The sequence below is a fragment of the Chiloscyllium plagiosum genome, unplaced genomic scaffold, assembly GCF_037043375.1.
Source record: "Chiloscyllium plagiosum isolate Xiang-an unplaced genomic scaffold, Cpla_swu_hap1 HiC_scaffold_22, whole genome shotgun sequence".
NCBI classification, from domain to species: domain Eukaryota; kingdom Metazoa; phylum Chordata; class Chondrichthyes; order Orectolobiformes; family Hemiscylliidae; genus Chiloscyllium; species Chiloscyllium plagiosum.
In genome coordinates, this window is record NW_028270160.1 from 34493910 (window position 1) to 34506087 (window position 12178).

Sequence of the window (12178 nt, forward strand, 5' to 3'; positions counted from 1 at the left end):
AAGCCAACAGTATAAGTGGAGGGAGGTTGAGCTACAACCCAAACAAACATGAATTAGATTACAGTACACCTGTCTATGTTGCTTTTAATAAAATCTCAACATCTAGAGCTAAAGCACACAGCTTAAAAGTAATGCGTCTTGGTTAAGACAGAGATGACGAAGAATTTCTTCTCTCAGAGATCGTTGTTAATCTTTGGAATCCTCTTCCCTAGACAGCAATGATAAATGGGTCATTGAATATATTCAAATCTAAGTTAGACAGATTTTTTGATCCACAGGGTAATTAAGGACAGGGGATTTGGTGGGGGACGGGGTCAGGAAAAGTCGAAGTAGATCACAGATCAGCCATGTTTTTATTGAATGGTGTAGCAGGTACGAGAGGCCGAAAGGCGTAATCCTGTTCTTATATCTTATGATTTTATAATTTTATGTTCCTGACTGCTCCTGATTAATTTCTGCCATAGCATTTTCACAGAATTTTCAGCTGATATTACAAAAGCCAGGCTTCATCAGCCATCCGACTGAATGATGATCAAAATGTTTCAATGAACATTGGAAAAATGAAGCAACAATATGCTCACCACGCCTGAAAGCAAAGCAGGCTTTATTAAGCCGCATGACCTAAGAATGGGCTTGCGCTACCTTTTATTCTCTTTTCTGTATCCAAAAGCGTAAGAAACACCCATTTCTTCCACTGCTGTGGAACATCCCAAAGTTATTTTTTCCACAACAAGGTATTTTTTCAGTACGGATAGGTCATTAGCCCAACTAGGAGGACTGGCTAGATACAACAACACTGACCACTCCATTCTCAACAGATAAGACTAATCTGCTGGACGTCAGCTCAGCATTCAGAGAATGGAGGTAGGTAAGCTACCCACTGAACCGAGATCCACTCTGCTTACACTTCTGGCAGTATTTTACTCTTTTACATCAAGCATTAATGCTTTATTGTGTCGCAATTGATTTTTTTTTTCTCTTGACCATCTTGTTTTGGAAGTATCAGTTGCCTATATATCATTCCAATTCTTATAAAAGAATATTGTTTGGAAATGCTAGCTGGAGATATTCACAAATTTCAATACTCAATCTGTTGAAGACGATATTCTCTGGGTGGTATTTTACTGGACGCTTAAGCTCATTTATACACTGTTGATAGAACAGCAGAGGAATTGCACACAAACACATTGTGTTCATCCAATTATATTGGCAGTAGTAATTCTTAACTTAAATTACAAAAATGACACTATAATCCAGATATTATAGCAGTTACCTAATCGATCTCTGGAGTGTTTTAGCACTGAATCTCTTCAATCATTTCTCTCATGGCTGAAAGCACGCAGAGAAGCTGATCCAAGAAATTTAAGTATCTCTTAACTGCAAATAGCAAACAAGCTATTTTTACAAAACAATCTAAGACCTTTGGACAAATGAAGCAATACAAAAGATTGAGATGGCAGAAATATTACTAATACTAACTACATACAATCACTTGCCTTAACTAAGCCAGCCTACATGTTTTTTATAGAATCCCTACAGTGTGGAAACAGGTCTGTCGATCCAGCAAATCCACACCGACCCCTCTGAAGAGTAACCCACCCAGACACATTCCCCTCCCCTTTTATCCTATGTTTACCCCTGACTAATGCACCTAACCTACACATCCCTGAACACTACGGGCAATTTAGCATGGCCAATTCACCTAACCTGCACATCTTTGGATGATGGGAGGAAACCGGAGTACCCGGAGGAAACCCACACAGAGACGGGGAGAATGTGCAAATTCCACACAGACATTGTGAGGCAGCAGTGCTAACCACTGAGCCACCATGCTGCCCCTTGAATTTAATGTTACCAGCAGTCTCTATCCACCAGCTGGAAAACCAGTGGTATCACAGCTGTGGCTATTTGTGGAGGCTTTGACAGGACTAAATGCCAATCAGCCAGTTAAGTGCCTAGCACCAGGGACTCCTGTGTCCTTAAATGTGTTGTCTTGACCCTAAGAGCCACTGGTCACCTATCAGAGGACCACTATGAACAGTCATCACTGCTGTGACTGCGGGAGATCCTGGAGCAGGTGCAACAATGGAGAGCCGAGAAGTGAGGTAAGTGGAACAGACTTGTCAGAGTCCATCAAGTCCCTCAGGATATAGGAGGAACACAGATATTAGTCTCTGACTCCAAAATGTGTTTGGCTGAAACAAACACAGAGAAAGCTGAAGAAATTCAGTAGGTCTGATAACATCTAAGTAGAGCAAAACAGAGTGAATGGTTCAAATCCAGGATGATTTTCTCCACTATTGAAGCAGAAAGCTCCCCCTTGAGAAAGAGGGACTCATTCTCAAGGTATATCTGGTCATCCTAGCGGGTGGATGGCCTTGTTCATCTTGTTCTTCACTAATCAGAGGAACCTGGCACATGAAGGGCTCTCCATCTCATGGCCTATGTCTCCTGCCTCCCAGTCCTTGTTGTGCAATGTTCCACTTTATCTTCAATTAAAGTACATTGTACTGCAGGACTGAGGAACAAGCATCACTATTAAAGGTACAACAAAAATACTACAAGAACACTATAAATGAAAGAATGGTTATGATATGATAACTCACAAAATGTAATTAACAATGTTATGAAACTGTAGAATCATGATATTGTAAGGTTTCTTTCATTAATCCACTTACTTCTCTTGAAAATTCAGTCTTCTGAGATGTGAAGATTTTGTTTATGTATTTTCTGATAATTTTGTCCACCACATTAAACCACGCTGTGGGAACAATTGTAACTTGGGTCAGGTAAAAATGAACGACAGCAACTTTGTTGGTTACTTTACATTCCACCAGATTTTCTCTCATAACTTCACTCCTCACTCTGAAAGATACTATTTCTAGCTTTTCTGAAGAGAAAGTTAACTTTTGTCTTCTTTTCCTGCCTTGCATTGGATCAATAATCTGGATGAATGGATTCCCTCTAATATTCTATTATATTTGATGGTTATGATGAAGATCAAATTTTATTACCACCAAGCGCCTTGGATCCTCTATTGTCAGAACTCCAATAAGTTCACTGACCTTGTTAGTGTCACTCCCACTATTTCTAATTGCATATTCATATCCTATGACATCAAAAGCATCATTTTTAGTTGCACTTTTTATTCAGCTGTGAATTTGCTGGTTTACATGATTGCTATATGGTTTTATGCACAACTGTTCACATATAATCTGCTTAACTTTGCAATCCACCTCAGAAATCCTGTGCATACTCAATGGATACCCCAAAAACATCTAAAATGTTCCATTACCGTGCACTTCTGAACAAGTTATCAACATTCAGCTGTCCACCAAATTTCATTTTAGTTCTTCTGACAATAACATAGATATTTTGCAGGGCTGGCCCAATCTCTTACGTACATACTTTACTACCACTGCCTATAATTACCACTGTTTGCCTAACCCTTTCCACCCTTTGATGAGGAAGGCGCCATTTAACTTTTAGCTGTAACACATGTTGTTGTATTTAAAAATATATCATGATCTAGGTGCAGAAGAACATTTGGCAGACTTAAACACTGAGGTCATTGCAGAGTCGGTTTTGAATGTGACCAAATGTACAAACGACCATAATTATCAAAATGCACTTTCATTGCTTTTGCTCCTCTTTTAATCTGTGTAGTGTCTTTATAGAGAATATTTAGTCTGGTGGAACCTTCTGGCACACATAACGTGTAAAGATGATTGCCTTGATTTTGTACAGAAAAGCTGTCAGTTAGGTGAATATATACAGCCGATGCCATTCATTGCATTAATCGTTCGCACGTAATTACACTAGAAAAATGTTATACTTGAGAATAGGATACCTTTCAGGCTGTGCCAGAAATCATTACATATATCATCACGACATTTGAATCTCAAATTCAGAAACAAATCTTTCTAGATTTCTACATATTCAAGTGGTAAGATCATGAAGATAAAGATTACCTTACCTAACAGATTTGTTAACATTATTAGACACTGTTCTCATCTGCTGTTATAAAATGTTGATTTATTGCTTTAGCTTTTATAAAAAGTAAAAATGAAAGCAATCCACATACTTAAAAATAGTTTCAGTAACACCACAAAATCTACTCCACTGCAGATTGATTGCAACAACCGACACAGAAATGCACAATACATATTCTACAATAAACTATTTTTGGTATTTCAACAGCTGAACTGACTGAACACTCTTTAATGCTGCCATAGGCACATTAACATAATAAAATTATAGATGATATACATTGTTCCCTTTGTGCAATTTGAAACATTAACTAAACAATTTGAGATGCAGGTTATTTCTTGAGTCTGCCTCTGAGGGATAGTGACAACTATTTTTTACTCATTCATAGAATATAAATGTTACTGGCAAGGGCAGTATTTGTTGCCTATACCTAAATGCCCTTAAAAAGGTAGTTAAGTGATGTACGTGTAGAACAGCAGCACCAGGAAGTTGGGATGCAGTGCTTGCCTAAAACCAATATTCTAAAGTCTGCTTTGATCCAAATTAAATTGGCTAACTGAGCTAATTAGCAATGAAGATAATGACTGACAATTTAATTCGAAGTAAATTTCAAGAAATGCAAAATAAAAATTCTTGATAGTATATAGTAAAGTGTTACCTTATAGGAAGAGGCTGATAAACAGACACTGTGGTAATTTCATTAAGTAGATAGAGAAGACATTAAGATGCTTTGGATAGAATCTTCTGCTGCTGGAAATGTGCAGCTTGCTGGTGGGAAGGGAACTTAATTAAGCAGGAAATTATATAGCCAAATCTTGCACAGTCACTAACTGAGGTCCTTAAATGGAACTTTTGGGACATTTTTAAGAGCATTTAAATGACATCAGTCCATTGCCACTGGGATTAACCACAGGTCTGTTTCTGATAGCCCCACAGGCAGCTTATCTAGGTTGGGTAGGCTGACATGGACAATGACTGCCTTATTGAGAGACTGGCCATCAGGCAGGGGAATGCCCACCAGTCCTCACCCCCTTATCCTTGCTTCTGAATCCCCTGGTACCCCTTTCCCCATGGTCAAAACCCAAAACCAACCCCTTCCTTACTGAGCTGATTCATCATTTACTTTTGGTTTGGGTTCTGTGTGATCCTTAGACACTGGGGTCCTCTTCCTCTAGCAGGCATGGCCTCCTCTGTGGTGCTGCTGAGTACAAGAGCTGCCAGCGTTTAACCAGTACCAGCTCTTGCACTGGGACTTCTGTCACAGGCTCTTGATTCCTGTAGAGCTAACGGTTAATTATGTCTTTTCTGTAGGAGTAGCTATTGAGTATATGAGTAAAGAGCTGTACCTTAGTGATGTGTGATCACATGGAACTGCACCCTGAGTCTACAGGGCTGAATAAGATGTCCTTTCTTACAATTCCTTTGTTTTGTCTTTAGTAAAGCCTCTGAATAGTTACTTACAACAGTGTATACCTCATCTTGCTACAATACTAAAGGAAGATCCACTAGTGGCTGCACCACTGTTTGGTATATAGTTCAGTAGGCATTCCCTGGAAGAGTCAAGATTAGAGTGGTGCTGGAAAAGCACAGCAGGTCTGGCAGCATCCAAGGAGCAGGAAAATGGACACCTTATGAAATCCTTGGATGCTGCCTGACCTGCTGTGCTTTTCCAGCACCACTCTAATCTTGACTCTAATCTCCAGCATCTGCAGTACCCACTTCCGCCTAGTTGATTCCCTGGAAGAGGCAGAGCTGGTGCCTCGCTGTCTCTACAGCTGATGAATGAGATCCTGGCACCTCTTGGGATCACAGGCTAGTTTGATATTTTTCCTGACAATTAATGTTGATATGTAAAAGTTACATTCGCTGGAAAATTGATTTAATATTCTTTCCATTAAATTGTATTGAAAGGGATTGACATGTATTGGGATGATCTAACAATTCTAAAAGTAAACACATTTCTTCAAGTTTAATTTTGCTTATTTTATTCCTTTCTCTGAAGGCAGTGAGTGATGATAGAGCATGATTCCATGATCAGCAGTGACCTTCTGGTATTTCAACCAAGTGGTAAAAATCTAATTAACTATTTGTCCCAATTATGTCCTCATGTACCATTCATAACTCTAAACCTCGAGCAGTGCAATCATATAGCATCATAGAGATTTTATAGCATGAAGAGGCCTTTGGCCCAACGTTTCTGTGCCAGTCATCAAACAGCCATTTTCCAGGACTTATCCCATAGCCTTACATGCTATGTGCTTTAAGTGTTCATCTAAATAATTCTTAAATGTCTTGAGGATGCCTGTGTCTAGCATCCATTTAGTTTAGCATAGAAGGCTGCTCATTCTATGTTCAGATTAATTAATGGTAACCTTTAACAGTCTTAACTCTAGATTAGAGTGGTGCTGGAAAAGCACAGCAGTCCAGGCAGCATCCGAGGAGCAGGTCAGTCAATGCGGTCACCACAGATCAGAACTTTCCTCATCTTTTTGATTTAATATAAATTCTCAGTGGAAACTTCCTCTGAACCACTGATAGAGAATGTTCTTTTGTAACACAATATCACAGAGGAAAATAATGCTGAGTAGAATAATATAGAACAGAACAAAAATAAACTGAACATTATCAGAGCTAGCTTTATAAATATTTGAGCTAAGTTAAAGATTGAGACACTGTTACCATTATATCTTCAAAATCAGTTACAGACAATTATGATTAAGTTTACCATCCTGTGGTTCACTCTTCCTATATCTTTAAAATATTTTTTCAATCTGTTGGAGTCACTGCGAAAGCAGCGTGAGGGAGCAAATAAAATTAGTAGATACACAGTTAGTAATCCAGTCATTATGTCTGATTAATCTGTGTGTATATGCCTATAATTTAGCCTTTCATTCAGTGTTACAACCAGCACTGGATTAACATACAAGTCTTAATTTTTGCAATTATTTTCACTTTGAGAAGAGATAGTGAAAATGAGATGCAATCATATTTCGATATTTCAATAACAACAACATGTATTTATGTAGCAATATTAACATAATAAAACACCACAAGGTGCTTTACGAGCGCATTATAAAGCAGAGTTTGACAGCAAACTGTAAAACACGTTATTTGGGTAGATCAGCAAAACATTTGGCAAAAGAGATAGGTTTTAATACAGCATCGTGACGGGACAGTTTTGGATAGTATAAGTTGAAAAGTGAAAGGTTACTCCTGGCATCTGGTGACTGAATTGTGTCGAGTATGTGATATTGTGATTATTCTGAATATGAACAAAACTTATGATCTCAGCCCAGTCTTTTTCCAGCTATTAATATTGAAATGTAAAAGTTACATTCTATGTAAATTTGTTTTTATTTTCTTTCCATTGGATTATTTTGAAAGAGATTGGGATCAGGATATTCTGATTTTTTTTAATGGAAGTATAAAAGAGTTGAACTGTAATGTAAACCTCACTTGGTGCCAGACATGATACTGAGCCTGTGTTGAGGACACATGTGGATTGGATGAAAACCAAATATTATTTGTTATGAATGATTGCTCAACTTGTACTTTAGTTATTTTTAATGTACACCACTAATGTTTCTTTGTTTTTGCTACTTTACTCAAATCAATTCTTCATTAAAAGTGAAATACTCCAGAACCTCAGCAGTAAAATTATACTTAACTTGTAAACACTTAGCATTTTTACATAGGATATGACCAAAATATTCATGTATTTCTATCAGAAGATAAGAAAAATCTTCAGCTGCTTCACCAATGACCCTAAATTCATAAGTGGGGAAGTTCACTGATGATTGCCTAATGTTCAGCATCACTCATGACTTCTCAGATACTGAAGCAGATTGTGACAATGCACAGCAAGACATGGACAATATCCAGACTTGGACTGTTAAAAGGAAAGAAACATTTATGCCACACAAGCGACAGGCAATGAGCATCTCCTAAGAATCTAACCCCCACCCTTAAAAATTCAATGGGATTGCAATCTTCAATATATAAACATCAATTATCATTATAATTATCAATAATTATAATAGTCAATATCTGAAGGGTTAATATTAACCAGAAACTGAACTAAAACAGGGAAAAAAACACTACGGTTACAAAAACAGTTCAGAACCCAGGAATTCTGTAGCTAGTAACCCATTAGGGACTACGGGAACAATCTGTGTTTGGAGCCAGAGGACATTGATAGGGTTCTAAACAAATACTTCATCTTTGACATCACTTGGGAGAAGGAGGAAGTACGTACAGAATTTGGGGAGAGGGACTGTGAAGTTCTTCATCAGATTAATGTAGGGACTTAGCAGGTTTTGGATGTTTTCGTGGGGCTTAAAAGCTGACAAATCCCAAGGTATGGATGAGTTGAATCGACTGTGGACGATGAGGGAGGAAATTGCAAGGGCTCTGACACAAATGTTTCAAACAGGGGAGGTACCAGAGGCCTGCAGGTCAGCTCATGTTCTTCAACTTTTCAAGAAGGGTAGTAGAGATAAACCAGCGAATCAGTGAACCTTATGTCGGAGGTAGGAAAACTATTTGAGAAAATTCCAAAGGAGAGAATTAATCTCCACTTGGAAAGGCAAGGTTTGATCAAGGGTAGTCAGCATGGCTTTGTCAGAGGGAGGTCGTGCTGAATACATTTCACTGAATTTTTCAAGGATCGGGTATGGAAGTGATCGGGTATGGAGTTGAGGGAGCACAGATGATGTAGTTGAAATGGATTTCAGCAAAGCCTTTGGCAAGGTCCCACATGGGAGACTGATAAAGAAGGTAAAAGCACATGGGATTGAGGGAATTTCAGTAAGTTGGATGCAATAGTGGCTTCATGATAGGAGACAGAGGATGGTGCTAGAAGGCTCGTTGTTGCTGGTGTCCAGGGGTATACCACAGAAATCAGTGCTGGATCCCTTATTGTATGTCATTATAGTATAGAAGAAAATGCAGTGCAGGATGAAAAGTAAGCTTGCGAATAACACAAAGATTGGCCAGATAGTTCACAATGAGGAAGAATGTCTTAGTTTACTGGACGTTATAGACAGAGTGATCAGATGGGCAGATCAGTGGTAGATGGAATTTAACCCTGATAAGTGTGAGGTGATGCATTTTGGGAGATGTGACAAGACAGGGAGTACTCAATGAATGGCAGGACACTACAAAGCTCAGAGGTACAGAGGAATCTTGAGGTACTTGTCCACAGATCTTTGAAGCCAGCAGGGCAGGTTAGTTAAGAAGACATGCAGGACACTTACTTTTATTAGTCGTGGTATAGATTATAAGAGCAGAGGGGTTATCTTGGAGTTGTACAGAACCTTGGTTAGGCCAAAGTTGGGTTTCTGCTGTGCAGTTCTGCTCATTGCACTATAAATATGATGTGACTACGGTGGAAGGAGTGCAGAGGAGATTCACCAGGATGCCACCTGGGATGGAATGGCTTAGCAATGAAGAAAGGCTGGATAGGCTCAGGTTATTTTCTTTGGAGCGGAGCAAGCTGAGGTGGACCTGACTGAGTTGTAAAAGTTTATGAGGGGCATGGACAAGGTGGATAGAAAGCAGGTGTTACATTTAGTTTGAAAGTCAATAACAAAGGGGCATAATTTTAAGGTAAAAGGCAGGAAACTTAAAAGGGATTTGAATAAATTGACTTTCATTCAGAGTGCAAATCTGGAAGACAATGCTTGGGAGGGCAGTTGAAGTAAAATACCTTACAACCTTTAAAAAGTGCTTGGATGAGCACTTGAAATGTCAAAACATTCAAAGCTATGTGGCAAGTGCTGGAAAGTGGGATGAGTGTAGATTTAGAATTTTTTTTGGTGCAGATTTGATGGGCCAAAGGGCCTCTTCTATACCATAGGATTCAAAGATTCTAAACGTGTGCTAAATCTAGACTTGATGTTGGAATTTGCCTTTGTCGTGAAGTGAGGTCAAACTAGCAAGTGTGGAGCGAAGGAAAGCAATCAGATGGTGGTTGTTGTAAAAAGAGAGATGTGAATTGTATGACCGTTAATGAATGGGGATTAGGAGGGTGGACTCAGTAGAAGCAATCTTCATTGAGTAGGTCTCTGAGAGCTCGAGTAGATGGATGACTGCTTGCTCTCATCCTCCTCCAAGATGCATTGCTTCCCAGGTGGTCCCTCATAATTGTCATTCTAGAACATACAGTATACAACCAAAACTCTGGATAGTCAATCAAGGTTGGAATGCAGAGGTCCTCTGGAGGATTTCAGAAAGTAAGACTATTGTTTGCCAATTGTTTGATGGTCTTCCTTGTACCTATATAGTTCTTGTTATAGAATCAGAACCAGAAAGTGGATACAGCACAGAAGAATGCCATTCAGCCTGACATGTCTGTTCTGACTCTCCAAAGAAGCAGTTGATCAAAAGACACTCTGTTGTATTCTCCCATAGCCCTGAAACATCCTTCCTTTTCAGATAAAATACTAACTCTTTCTTGTATGCCTTAATTGAACTTGCCTCCACCACATTCTCAAGCAATGTGGTAGGGGCAACACAGTGGTTAGCACTGCTGTCTCACAGCCCCAGGGACCCGGGTTCAATTCCCGCCTCGGGCAACTGTTTGTGTGGAGTTTGCACATTCTCTGCGTGGGTTTCCTCCCACAGTCCAAAGATGTGCAGGCTAGGTGAATTGGCCATGCTAAATTACCTGTAGTGTTAGGTATAGGGGAATGGGTCTGGGTGGGTTGCTCTTTGGGGGGGGGCAGTGTGGACTTGTTGGGCTGAAGGGCCTGTTTCCACACTGTAAGTAATCTAATGTATTCCTGATCTTAACCACTCGCAACATGAAAACATGTTTTCAAATTTTTGAACCTCCAATAATTGGAACAGATTTTCCCTATTTATTGTGTCCTGACCCCTCATGATTTTGATGACCTCATCAACATGGTTTACATTTAACAAACCCGCACTGGCTTTACTTAGTTAACCCACATTTGCCAAAATGACTGTTTATTTTGCCCCAAATATCACTTCTGGAAGACAAACTACCAAAGTTCACTGAATTTAAAATGACTGGCCTGGTCTCATATTTACTCATTTGAACAAAGTTGTAACATTTGCAATTCTTCGAGCACCACTCCGGGGTCTAAGGATGACTGGAACATTATTGCCAGTGCCTCTTCCAATCTCACTTCCTTCAGTATCCTTGGATGCACTTCATCTTGGCCTGTGTTTTATCAATTTAAGTACGGACGTCCGACCTAATACCTCTTCCTACTGATGGATTGGCACAAAGTTTAAAAAACATGGCTGCTACCTTTGTAGCAAGAATTTATGACAGCGTCTGCTGACACCAATCATCCAATGATAAATTCTGACTGCACATGCTCACCTCCAATTGTTTTCAAATGCACATGCATAATATAAAGCTAATTCTGTACAATTTTAAAAAATGATTTGTAATTCAGTCATACATTTTTTCTTTCATTTTTAGGGGTTTGGATAGGTTTTTATCTCTCTTTATTTCAATTTATTTACAAGATTTCATTGTGACTATGTTTGCTCCTTGGTGTCAGCATACACAGTCTCTTCAATATCCAGCAGGGATGCAATTCTACTCCGTACATCATTATAGAGGGAGAAAAAAACTCTGAGCAATTGCAGTGCATCACTCAATTTATATATAACACCTACAAAATATCTGTGCACAGTCCTGCTAAAGCCATACTTTTGTTCCTCCTGCTTTGACTTTTTTAAAAATTCTGTCATGGAATGTGAGTGTCTACAGCTAGTTCAACATTTATTGCCCATCAGGTTGTTACAAGTCAACCACATGTCTGGAGTCACATGTAGGCCAGACCAGGAAAGGATGACAGATTTCCTCCTCTAAAGGTGATTGCTGAGCCAGTTTTTTCCAATGGTCAACAATGGTTTCATTATCTTCAGTAGACACTTAATTCCAGATTCTATCAAAGTCAAATACTGCCATCGTGGGATTTGAACCAATGCCCTCGTAATGTTAGCTGAACTTCTGGATTAATTGGTTAGCAATAATACCACCAGGCCATGCCTTACCCCCAGATACATTTCTCTCTCTTTGCATCAGACAGCTTCTTTCAATAAGAGTGGATGTCAGATCACAAGAACTTGGAGATATTGCCTGATGCAGCCTGGAAGGAGCCTGACATGAAGATGTGCAAAGCCATGATCACCTTCACAGTCATTGACA

General features: G+C 39.2%; 1 protein-coding gene across 5 annotated transcripts in view; it reads right to left on the bottom strand.

The window, feature by feature from the left end:
* adam12a (ADAM metallopeptidase domain 12a) overlaps nt 1–12178 on the bottom strand; it is a 345430-nt gene that overhangs the window by 221261 nt on the left and 111991 nt on the right. The window lies entirely within an intron of this gene.